Source organism: Phocoena sinus, chromosome 3 (assembly GCF_008692025.1).
Source record: "Phocoena sinus isolate mPhoSin1 chromosome 3, mPhoSin1.pri, whole genome shotgun sequence".
Lineage (NCBI taxonomy): Eukaryota > Metazoa > Chordata > Mammalia > Artiodactyla > Phocoenidae > Phocoena > Phocoena sinus.
This window is the reverse complement of record NC_045765.1, coordinates 125,421,662-125,434,493: the sequence shown is the minus strand read 5'-3', so window position 1 is coordinate 125,434,493 and position 12,832 is coordinate 125,421,662.

The following is a 12,832-nucleotide window of genomic DNA, read 5'->3' as shown; positions in this document are numbered from 1 at the left end:
TAATGAAAGAAAACTAGTTACTTAAGTCTTTCTAAGTATGTAAAAGTATGTTAAAGGAACATAGTGATTCATCATCTTCATTGATAAGATAAAAGGAATCAGTCCTAGACTGTAGGTGCTAAGATTTAAGATAAGAACAAGCTAGACTAGAGATCTAAATAGAGATCTTTGAAAATGGGGTGTGTATATGCAGGCTAGATGCCCTCTGTAGATATTTCCTAGCTTCAGATTGCAAAAGAAAGATTAGATAGCAGATGCTTCTCTTGTTGCTTATTCCTTGCTGCCTATGGCCTTTTCTGCACGTTTAAGAAACATTTCAGTGTGTTTGGGTGATATGTATTGCTGCTTTGGGTAGTTTATAGAAGTCTTTTCACATAATATTAAAAATTGGGTGTTTCTGCTTTTTTGAACACTGAAACTATTTACAATTCTGTATCTCCAGAATGTACTATACATGCATATGCAGCCAACTAATACCCTGTAATTAGAGGGCACCCTTTTGGAAGGGTAAAGTTTCCAGTAAATTCTTCTGAAGCCTTGGATTGCAGTGTTAAAGTCGTGAGAGACAGTAAGCTTTCCTGCTGAATCTAGAAGTTCAAATATTAGGCTTATCCCTAAATGATGTAATAATATTAGCCGTGTCAAGTCACCTTTAATTTCTGTGCTAGGGTCTCGTAGCCATTAAATAGGAGTTGCTATCCAGTTGAGAAAACTAATCCACGTATAAGAATCCTTCATTGTATATAGCTGATTCACTTTGTTATAAAGCAGAAACTAACAGAGCATTGAAAAGCAATTATATTCCAATAAAGATGTAAATAAATAAATAAAAAGAATCCTTCAGTGTAAAAACAATGTGTATTGCAAAAGCAGCCCCTAGCACCATCACCTTTGTTGAGTAACATTTTAATTTTACACATTCCACCTTCACCTAAGCAAGCTGCTTGAAGTAACCATATCAAACAACCATATTTGCTGTATGATATTGTCAGGTATGTTGTCCTCTGTGTCATACAGTGCCCTTTATATAAAGTCCCATATAAAATATTTTAGAATGTGATTCTAAAAAATGTTTTGGAAGCCACTTTTTCATAGGAAGAATTTTGCCTGTCTTTGATTTGACCGGAAGCTCAAGAGCCAAATTTGAAATTCATGTTTAACATCTATCCTGACTTGCATACTTGCATTTCTTTTTAAATATATTTTTCCTAGGACAGATATTCTGTGCCCGTCATTATTGTATATGTTCATGTAGTAAGATTCCTCCAGTCCCTGGTGAAATAAGGCACAGTATACTATGCCTGTAGATCAAGCGTTTGAAACCCAGAACATTACAAAGATGTTTGATATGTAACAAGTAGTTATTTGCTAGTAAAATTCTTCCACTGCTTCTAACTTTTATGTTTATTTTAAAATCTTGTACTATAATCATATCATTCAGAACTAGGGAACATAGGAAATCATTGTGTGGAACTGCATCCCAAAGTCTTAATTCTGAAAGCGATTTTGTGCCTTTAATAGCCCTCAGAGTATAATGTGTATATTTGGAATCTAGATTTAGAAGTGAACAAAAATTTACTGGTGCCAGGCTATAAATATAGTTCCCTAAACCATCATTTAGACACATATCGTAGTCCCAAATTCATAAATTGCTTTTGCTGAGTTCACAGTTTATGTTTTACACTTTAACTCAGGAAGTGAAACAGTCTGAAATCCAAAAACTCCTTTCTGATTTCTTGAAGTGTAATAAATAATAGTGGTGCATATGATGAGTTTCTAGAGGCTTTGAATTTGGAGTTTTTCTTAATTGTTAGAATTGACCTTGATCAACTAATTTTTTGTTCTCTGTAATAAGATAATAATACCTGCCTTCATACAGAAAGTTGGACCAATGTCCTCCTGAAATTCTTTTCATCTCTAAGTTTCAATATTGTATTGTAGGACTTACTGCAGTTGTAGACTTGTATTATTAATGAGTATAGGTGTATAAGAATCTGACTTAATCTCTTGTTCGAGGTTCATATTTCATCATGTTGTGTGGACCAGAGAAATCATGTAATATTTTTGTGCCTAGGTTCCTGTGTCCATAAAGTAGAATTCATAATACCTGTTTTTTGCAATACTAACTAGTTAATAAACATGTAGCCTCTTTTTTATAAGAGGTTGAATTCTATAGAATTCATTTGTAAATTGATTGTTGGGAGCTTACACAGATTCCCAGGGAATTATGTTATAAATAGTGGTTATTTATGGCTATTTGACACACAGCATAAGTGGAAAGAGTGTCTCTGCATAAAAATGGTAGAAGATAATTCTCAATACTAGTAATAAAATAGTAAAAATTAAATGAAATTTTGATCCCCTGTATCACAGTAAGATTTTATAAAAAGTGATAATGATTGTAAATAGTGAAAATGAATTTGTCTGAGTCCATTTTTTTTTTCAAGTTTTTATTTCCTACACGATGTGAATGCTTTGTCAGCACTTTCTGACCATCTTACCATATAAGCAGTCCAGGAATCAGTTTGTTGCAGTTGTTTTCAAGTCTGCTAAACCTTTTTATACCACAAGAAACTAAAGCTACATATGGGTCTATAAATTATTCATGTGTGTGTGCAATGCATATGGAATATATTCATATACAGTAATCTGTGATGTGCCCCTCACCCCTCCTTACTGTCTGTAGAATGAAGTACAGACTCCTTAGAGGAGTGTAATGATTCCTACCAGTCTGGTCCAACCTGCTGTGTAAATTTTCGACATGATAGAGGACCATTTATTTCAGACCTCTGCAGCTCTAAGAGATACCTTCTTACTGCAGTGGTTGACACATAGACTGGAACCAAACTACCTGGTTTGAATCCCAGCTCTGCCTCTTGCTAGGATGAAGAGATGGCTATGAGAATGCACCTCACAGACTCCCGCTCTAAGGAACTTAATTGTCCAAGGGCCCCAGCTGCTGTGCTCAGAAATCCATCACTGTTTGTGCTAACGCTTTGCTTCTTTCATAGCTCAGTGACTGAGCGTAGTTGAGATACTAAGGCCTGCTTCTGGGAGACAGAAGACTCCTCTCATGGCCAATGAGGGGTCAGGGACTCCTCCATTGTCTTGCCAAGCCTTCCATAGGCTACACTGCAGTCTAGGACACTTCTACCCAGTCTTCCTCCCCTCTCTCTTTCACTTGGGGTCAGACTTGCATCATGGTGTGACAGTTTACCCAGTCTTGCCCAGCTCCTTCCTCATTTTCTCTCACAGATATTTCCTCTAATAAAAATCTTACACATTTATCCCCATCTTGGCCTCTGGGATGGTAAAAGTGGGATTCAGAATAGGTTCATTACCTGGCCAGAAGATGCCACCCTGGTGGGTAGATGGGGCACTCACCACCCCTGGCATAAAGTTACAGATAAATTGTTAAGGTTTCACCAGTGTTGACTTGAGACAATGTCCTAGTGGAGGGGAACTGTGGTAGGTGTGATTATGCAGGTATTTGAAAAATATGGGAGGAATAATACCTACAAAGAAAGAGTTGGCTGATTACTGCTAAGTTGTATTGGAGTACTGCTGAAGGAAAATGAGAAACAGAGCTGTTAACAAGCAGTTAACAGCTAAGTGTGAGAGCTGTAGAGCCTCTGTGGTAGCTTATAGAGAGGGCTTTATCACCTGGAATTGAAAGACAAGACTTGGTTGAACTGCAAGCTGAGGAGCCAGCTAATTGTTGATGTCACAGAGCTCCAAAGACATTTGAGCATTGAATGTTTTGACAAGGTGGGTCTGTTAACGTGAAGGTGGGGAAACCTAGGATCCTAAACATTAGATGGGGTCATCCAATGGATGCCCCTGTGACTCCTGGACTCTCAGGGCTTGCAGTGGTAGTAGCCTTTCTCTAGTGAGAACTAGAATATTTGCTGTGCTGGAAGATGCTGAAGAAGCCCCTTGCCCCCAAGGCAGTAGCCCTCCTCCCCAACACTGCCCTCCTCTTTCTTTCCTGGCTGTCAAGCCAATAATTAATAACAAATCCAGTCACTGGTAAATCCCAGCATAACCCAGCTGGGACATGCTGGGCCTGATAAGGAAGGAAAGAGACTATTCTCCTAAAAAATTGCATGGTTTAACTGATGTTACTGGCAGGAACCAGGAAAGGACTCCTGGGATTGGATTTTAAAGGTGTTTTTTCAAAGGGGTGAGAATATGGGATTAGATGAATAAGAAATCATTGACTTGGGTGCACTTTATCATGTATGGGGGATTTAACACCCCAGCAAGAATTCTGCTATAGACTGAATGTGTCTCCCCAAAATTCATATGTTTAAACCTAATACCCAATGTGATTTGGAGGTAAGAGGCCCCAGAGAGCTAACCTGTCCCTTCTGTCATGTGAAGACACAGCAAAGAGACAGCTGTTTACAAACCAGGAAATGGGCTCTCACCAGACACCAAATCTGCAAGCACCTCCGTCTTGGACTTCCCGGCCTTCAGAACTGTGAGAAATAAAAGTTTGTTGTTTAAGCCACTCAGTCTTTGGTCTTCTGTTAACAGTAACACAAACTAAGTCAGACCCTAGTGTTCAGGGGAAGCTTGCTAATGGGATGGCTTTTAGAAAAATACAGCCAGTTCTCAGCAAAGTGAAAAATGTCTGAGTAGTACTGGCAGACTATAGAGGAAGGAATAAAGACACTGAGCAAAGTGGGCATGCCAGAACAGAAGACTCATCAGAGGATTATGCTCCATGAATGTGCCCAGAGGATACACCATTCACCCAAGGCCATCAGGGAAACAGTTGTGAGAGAGGCACCAACATCACTAAGAAGTTTGCAGGCCAGGGATGGAGGTAAGAGAAGCAGCCACAGAGCTGGCTCATTAGCATCCATGGGAATAATAGAGCCCTGAAGAAAAAGAGGCCAGGTGGTGTTGCTTAACTGGTAGAAGCTAGAAGGCCACAATTACCATAATGACTGGCAAGGTCATTGCAGCCAAAGGAGCTTGACTCAAAAGGAGTTGTGGAGATGGCTAATACAGAATAGTCTCCCTAGGGGGAAAATAGATGGGCAGTCCACAAGGGTGCTCATTAATGTCTGTTACTATATAAAGCAAGAGTAGAGGAGCTGGAGGCTGAGGGCAGTAATTGCAATAAAAAGTCATGATCCCTTGCTTAGTTCCCAGACCTAAGACAATTTTCAGATCCAGAACTGAATATATGAAATATAGGTTCATATAGGAAATATGAACCTAGTTCTTCCTCCTAGGAAATACAGGTTCCTAGGAGGAAGAACCCTACCACACCATGGCAAGTACATAAGTGCATGGCACTTCTCAAAGGACTCTAGGGCTATCTATTTGAGTGACCATATCCTGGGGAAGGAATAATCGGGTATTTTGAAGACTATTGATCACAGGATCAGCATTGATGTTTATACCCAGAGATGTAAAGCAACATCACGGCTTTACTGTTAGAATGGGAGCCTACCAGACCGGGTGTTCTTGCTAAAGTCAGTCTCACAGTGGGCCCACTGGGTCCATGGACCCACCCTGTGGTCATTTCACAGTCCCCAAGTGCATAATTGGAATTTATATTTGTGGCAGTGGGAGTAACTGCTGCACTGGGTTCCAGGTCTGTGGAGGTAGGAGTTAGCATAGTGGGGACTGCCAAATGGAGCCCTTTGTAACTTCCCATCGCTCCTTCCAAGATAGTAAGTCAGGCAAAATATTGTATCCTAGGGCAATGGTGAGGATTAGTGCCACTGATCCTTTAAGACCTAAAGGACACAGGGGTGCTAATCCCAATCCTAGTTTTTTGATCTACCAGTCTGGGCCCTAAAGAAACTGGATGGATCCTGGAGAATGACTATATACTATGGATTTAACCAAGTGAAGACCCTGATCACAGTGGACTTTCTGTGCTGGACTCTGGTAGAACAGATTTAATATGGGCTCAGATACATGGTAGATCACTGATTTGGCTATACTTTTTTTTTTTTCCATTCCAACTGGAAAAGAGTATCAGAAACAGTTAACATTCATGAAGAACAGTCAGCGATATTCATTTAGACTGAACTTTGCCTTGGGGCTGTGTTAACTCTCCCGTCCTGTCATAATATGAAGAAATATGGACCACTAAAATATCCCTCAGAACACTACTTTGGTCCATTTTCCTGACAACATCATGCCGACTAGACACATGAGCAAGAGGAGGCTAGTATGCCGAAGACCTTGGTAAGATACACTCCAGAGGATGGGAGATAAACACTACGGAGCTTCAGGGACCAGCCACTTCAGTAAAGTTTTTAGAGGTCCAGCAGTCAGAGGAGTATCAGGATATCCCCTCCAAAGTGAAAGGCAAATTGCTGCCTCTTACAGCCTTTACCACAAAGAAGGAGGCAGGGCACTTTGTAGGGCTCTTTTGCTTCTGGAATCAACACATTCTACAACTAGGAAAAGTGCTCTGGCTTAGGTACCAAGTGACATGGAAGGCTGCCCCCTTTAAATAGGACCCAGAACAGAAAAGGGCTCTGTGACAATTCCAGGCTTCAATGCAAGCAGCCCTGACTAACAGTTGGACCATATGATCCAGCAGATCCTAGTGGTGTCAGTGATGGGAAAAGATGTAGTGTGGAATTTATGGCAAGTCTAGTGGAAGAATCATGACACAGACCCTTGGGATTCTGAAGCACTGTCATGCCATCTGCAGCAGATAATTATATGCCCATTGAGAAACAGCTCTTGGCATATCACTGTGCCCTGAAGAGGCTGAACACTTGACCACGGGACACAAACATGTCCATCCCCCCAGTCCCTATCCAACTGAGTGACAGATTTTCTAACTCCATCATTCCATCTATATTTATTTGTTGACATTCTGATAAAAGGAAATGTTTCCCTTCTCCTTCACTCATTTATTTATAACAGATGGATTCATGGATTCTTAGTTAACATTAAAATCCATTACCATCATTATTTATTTTGATGTTTTCATTGTCCTAGATTTGATCAATGGGAGTGCCAGGATGTGTCCTCTGTGTGTCAGGAGCCCCAGATGTGTCATGTCCTCATCATTTAAGCCCTTTCTTACTTTTTGGTACAACCAGATGTTCTCAGCTCATCTTTTACTTTCCCTGCCCCAGCCCTGGAATCAATCATTTCTTCAAGGAGCTCTGCTTGCTTTTCATGGAAAATGGTATCCAGGAACCATGAGCTGAGTGCTAGGTTTGCTCATTGCTTCTCGTGTGTCATTGCTTGTAGTTCGTCTCAGCAGACGAATATGCATACAAATATCTATATCTCTGTACCTATTAAAAACTACCAGGTTATACTGATACCATCAATTCCAGTCTGTCACTACTTTTTAGTCGTCTTTTTTTTCATATTTGTAACTCCATCAACAGAAAGAAACCTGGCTACCATTATCCTCAGTGTATTTACTCATTTGCTCAAGGTTAGAATGCGTGAAAGGTAGTTTTAGAATTGCTAACTCATACTACTGTGGGGGAAAAAAAAAAAACTTACTAAATTTTTAGATGACCCGTCTGTTTTCAACCAGCCTTTCAGTTTGGCAGCTAAAAAGCCATCTTTTAAGTAGGATTAATCAATTCAAACTTAAGCCCCAAATAAGTATGTCTAGGCCATGAGCACTGAATGGCTCAGGGAATGAGTGGTTAAAGGGCTTCGACAGTCCAGGTCACTAGCATTAATCCTCACGGCTGCTGTAACTCACAGTGGTTGAAACAGAATTGTTTATGTTGGGTAATAGTAGCTGATCATGGCTTTATCTTCCATGTCTTAGTATAATCAAGTCATGAAAAATTGCTGCTTCAGCTAAAGGAAAGGGTGGATTTCCCCTCAGTGGTGCTATTTTATCTTTTGAAAAGCAAGCTACATAGATTGTTCATAAGTCATTTCTGCCCATGTATAAAGTACTTAAAACACAATTTCTCAGTTACATCTTTTATAACCTTGCATTATGATCATACCCTTTTAAAAATCCCATCAGGTTTTATGGGCTACTAATATTTTTGAACAAATATTTAGGAAATGATTCAAGGAGAAAGGTGCTATCAAAGGTAGTACTCTTAATCTGGAAGGCTAGCACTTTCTCTCTGCACCAAAAACCAGTTGATTTTTGGGAGATGGCATTTTGTAGTTGGAATATAAATTAAAGTTTAGGATTTCGTGTAAATGTGCTGTTCACATCAGGTTCAAGGCTGCAAGTCATTTGTGCCTTGACACATATTTTTGCTTTTATTACATTGTATTGTTTTACTAAATATTGTTAAGCCATTTCAACTTGCCATCTTAGCATTAAATGGTGAGTAGTCCGAAGACAACTGAAGTCTTTCGTATTGATGGGATCTTTAAGGAAGGCTTAAATTTTGGTTATTAAGATCAGTATTCAGTATTGTCCAATACATTGGCTTTTCCTTCTAAAATATGAAATAAAATTGATTACTCTGATCAGCGTAAAGCCTGTGCATTAACTTGCCTTTTTTGCTTGGTATTTTACCTTTAGATTTACTGTTGCCTGCCCTTCACTAAAAACAAAATTTATGTTAAATACTTAAAGTGGCCTATTTTCTGTGAATTTGTATGACTGGGAAGATGTTCGGGAAAAGAAAGGAGCACTATCTTTGAAAAACACATTGACATACTTCATAAGGCTATGTGAAGCCTGGAGTTATGCAAACTGACCTCCCTTGATATTGTCTTGTATAAATGGCCTTAAATTAATATATCTATAGTTATATAATAAAAAATATAAATTTATTATTAGAAAGTATACCTGTCAGTTTACTTCTGGTTCATCTCTGTTAAAGCAGGTTGGATCAGTTTTACAAGGAAGCCAATGATGTGCAATCTCCTGATGTTAAGGCAGTCTGGTTGGGATTCCTTTAAGGTAGGTTAATTTTTAAGCCAAGTATCATTAAATGTCTGTGGTAGGCAGCTTCTGAGATGGCTCCCAATGATCCCTACTTCCTGGCATCCATGCCCTTGTTGTTGTTCTCTCCCGTTGAGCTTGGGGTAGATCAAATAACATACTTTTGATGAATAGAATACAGCAACAGGATGGGGTGTCACTTCCAGGATTAGGTTACAGGAAGATTCTGGCTTCCATCTAGCTCACCCTCTCCTGGCTCTCTCCCTTGCTCACTTTAATGGAAACAGATTCCCAAGCTGTGAGCTGCCCTATGGAGAGGCAGGGGAACTGAGGAGGGCTTCTGGCCACCAGACAATGAGGAACCGAACCCTGCCATAACCACACATGTGGACTTGGACGGAAGTTCTCCTTCACTGTCAAGCCTTGAGATGATGGCAGCTCCAGCTGGCACCACAAATGCAGTCTCCTGAGAAACCCTGAGCCCTGCTGTGCCCCTATTCCTGACCAAGAGAACCTGTGAGATAATCAGTTTTGGTTATTCTAAGCTGCTAAATATGGGAGTAATTTTTTTACTCAGCCATAGATAATTAATACAGTGTCCTTTTAAAAAATAAAAACTCACAGGAGATCCTCAAACTTCATGTTTTCTTGGTGCAGTTTTAACTAGCATTTCCTGAGAAATAATTTAGCACAGTGGTTTTCAGTGACTAACAGCATCAGAATCAATAGGGAAGTTTTAAAAAAATTCAGGTGCCTAGGTTTGCCCTCAGAAATTCAATTTGAATTGGTCTGGGGTAGGATCCAAGCCTCAGTCTTTTAAAAAATTCCCCAGGCAATTCCAGTGAGTAGTTGAAGAATCACTGATTTAGTCTAAATCAACGTTTTAAGCCCTTCTGAGTGCCAGGCGTAGGCGATATAACATTGAACAGGATAAGGAGCTCGCCTTTCATGCATAGGTCAGGAGAGAAGACCAACATGTAAACAAACAGTGAGAACACTGTGGCAAACCCTCTAGTAGAGTTATGCACAAGGTGTATAAGAAGCACAGAAAAGGAAACACCTAACTCAGTCTGATAAAGTCAGAAAGGGCTTGACAGATAAAGCTGGTCAGCAAGAACACGGCAGGAGGGAACATTACAGGCAAAAGAGAAACAAGAGTAAAGGCACAAAGTTGTCGAAGAATATGTGGGGAGATGGTATGTTCATATTTGAGTAACATGAACTCCAGAAAAAAACTTCAGAAGGGTAGGCAGGAGTGTTGACAGAGCACAAAATTAGGGTACAGAAACCAGTGAGGATGAGGACGTGACCTCTGGTGGTGGTGTAAGGGATGGAGGGGAGGCTTAATTTAATATTCAGAATACATAATCGATGGGACTTGGAGGGTAGGCACTGAAATACAGAAAGAGGAGCCTGTGATGACTCCCAGGTTCCGGCTTGGCCATTGTGTGGGTGGTAGACTGTAACTTTGGCAGCAAATATGGGGGAAGCAAAAGCAGAAGACAGGGAAATGAAGAGCTCAGTTTCAAGACCTAAGTTTAAAGACTCAGAAGAAACAGCTGGTTGCAGTTGGCACTAGAAATGAACACCAAATTGCCATGTCACTTGCCAAAAGAACACATCTTTGTGGATGATTTTGTGTATTTGGAAATAATCGAGAACACAGCTTCTGTTTCGTCTCTGTGTGCTTTGGTGATTTGCAGTCAGCTTTCAGTAAGACTGGGAAGATCTTGAGAATTAGCTGTATTGGCTTTTAGAAAGCGTTGTATTTCACTAAGCCAAACAAACCTTTAAAATTGAACAATATAGGCTGCTTTGTACTGTTGATTTTTGTCCATTGTCTACAGTTCACTCATACCACAGGCTTCTCCTTGGGAGCCTTTACCCCACTTACCACTTACGTGAGTAATGCCTTGGTTTGCCCAACTATTAGTAGAATTTTGAACTGACATAAGATTACATTGTGTCATGAGGTGGGGAGGTTCTGATGTTGACATCCACATAGCTTCATTATGATCTGGTCGTTGTTTTAATTTCAAAGGAGCAATACCTTCAGCTCAGTACTTCAGTCTATTTAAAGCATGTTAACCCCATGTATCAGAGTAAAATTACATGTTCTTACTATGAATCTCTGACACTGTAATGTGCTTTCCAGTGTCAATATACTCACCTGTTGTGGGTGCTTTTTTTTAAGGAGCAAAGATATCTAGTATCCCCATTAATCACTATTGATAAACTGACATTTTTAACTTTTAAAACTGTTTTCTTTCCCCTCTAGTCTGGACATATGCCCCCACAGGAGGCAGAGAAGCCACAGGGAAATAAAACTGAATCTTACTGTGAAAGGAAGAGATTGCACACTTGTTGTCAAGCCTGCCTTGAGGCTGGTTTAAAAAAATGCTGATGTCCACATAGCATGTATCTCTAAGTAAATCAAACCTGTAATTCAACTTGGCTGCCTCTAAGTCATTTTGATTCCTGCCAACAAGAACATTAATGAACTTAGTATCTCTACAGGTTTATTCATGTGTAAGACCCAGTTCCTTATTCCTCATTCCAGCAGCTGCCTCTGCTCCATCTGATAAAGTGGAAAGTTGGAATAGGTCACACAAATCCAGGTCATTACTTAAGCACAGATTATTGTAGGCAGTGTCCTCTAAGTCTTCTGTCTGGTTTTAGGATAGAAAGCAATAAAGTTTCTAGGACTTGGATTTGAAAAAAAATCCATACATACAGTAGTAATTCTTGTCATGAAGAAACATCTTATGAAATTCAGCTTATTCATGCCTTTATTCTTCCTAGTTTTATTCTCCTTTTGACAATGATAACTAATTCAGTTGTATTGTACAGGGTACAGTTGTGGGAGTATTCCAGAACACATAATACTTCCATGGATTTCCCAAAATGCCATGAGACATATAGGAAGTATGAGAAAATGGACATGAATCTGATTTGTCAAAAAAAATTTAAGATTAAAAACGTAAAAGAATACAGACCAGTTGTTCCCAAATTTGGCCACACATTAGAATCACCTACATCTCTTTAAAATTCTAAAGCCCAGGCCACATGCAGACCAATTAAATCACTTTCTGGAGGTGGGACCCAGGCATCAAGAGTGTTTTCACTCCCCAGGTGATTCCGGTGAACAGACAAGCATGGGGACCACTGATCTCGACAACTCTGTTACCTCATGACTTCAAGAAAACCCAACTGCAGCTTCTTCTAGACTACCTGCTCTGCCCTCGGTGGGAGGTGCTCTGCTTTGCAGCTTCTCCATCAACTTTGTCAGCTTTGAGCTTAAGCAAGGCCACTGCATGAGAGGTAATTCAGTCACTGAAAGGCAACAATCAACAACCAAAGACCACAGGTGGATATAAAATAATCAGTTCCAAGTTTTTTTAAATTATTGATATTTGCTGAAATTTTTCCTGATAGTCAAAGTTTTGTGTCTCAGATTTTCCTATTCCATTTTCATACACTGATAGCTTCTTATGCAGTTAGTTTTATGAAACTCTGGTCCACTAGGGTGACTTTTTTTCATGCTTTGGGTGATTGTTTTAGAATTCCGTCTTTGAATTAGTAATCTTTAAAATATCTAACTCAGAGGGGGCTATGCATTGAATGAGAATTGTTCGTTTGCCTTGTTTAACACAGTTTGACACAAAGATAAGTATTTAAAATTTTATTTTCTATGTCCACATAGCACATTGCTTAAGCAATCACTGGCTGTCCAAAAACTGAAGGAAGCTTGATTTTACCTTTTGTTTAAATTGAAATATAGTTGATTTACAATATTGTGTTAATTTCTGTCATACAGCAAAGTGATTCAGCTATACATATATATATACACACATACACATTCTTTTTTTTTAGCTTGATTTTAAATATAACAACAGCTGTTTACTCATAGATGGTGAATTTACATGGTTGACACCCTTTATCAGAACTCAGAACTCCAGCATT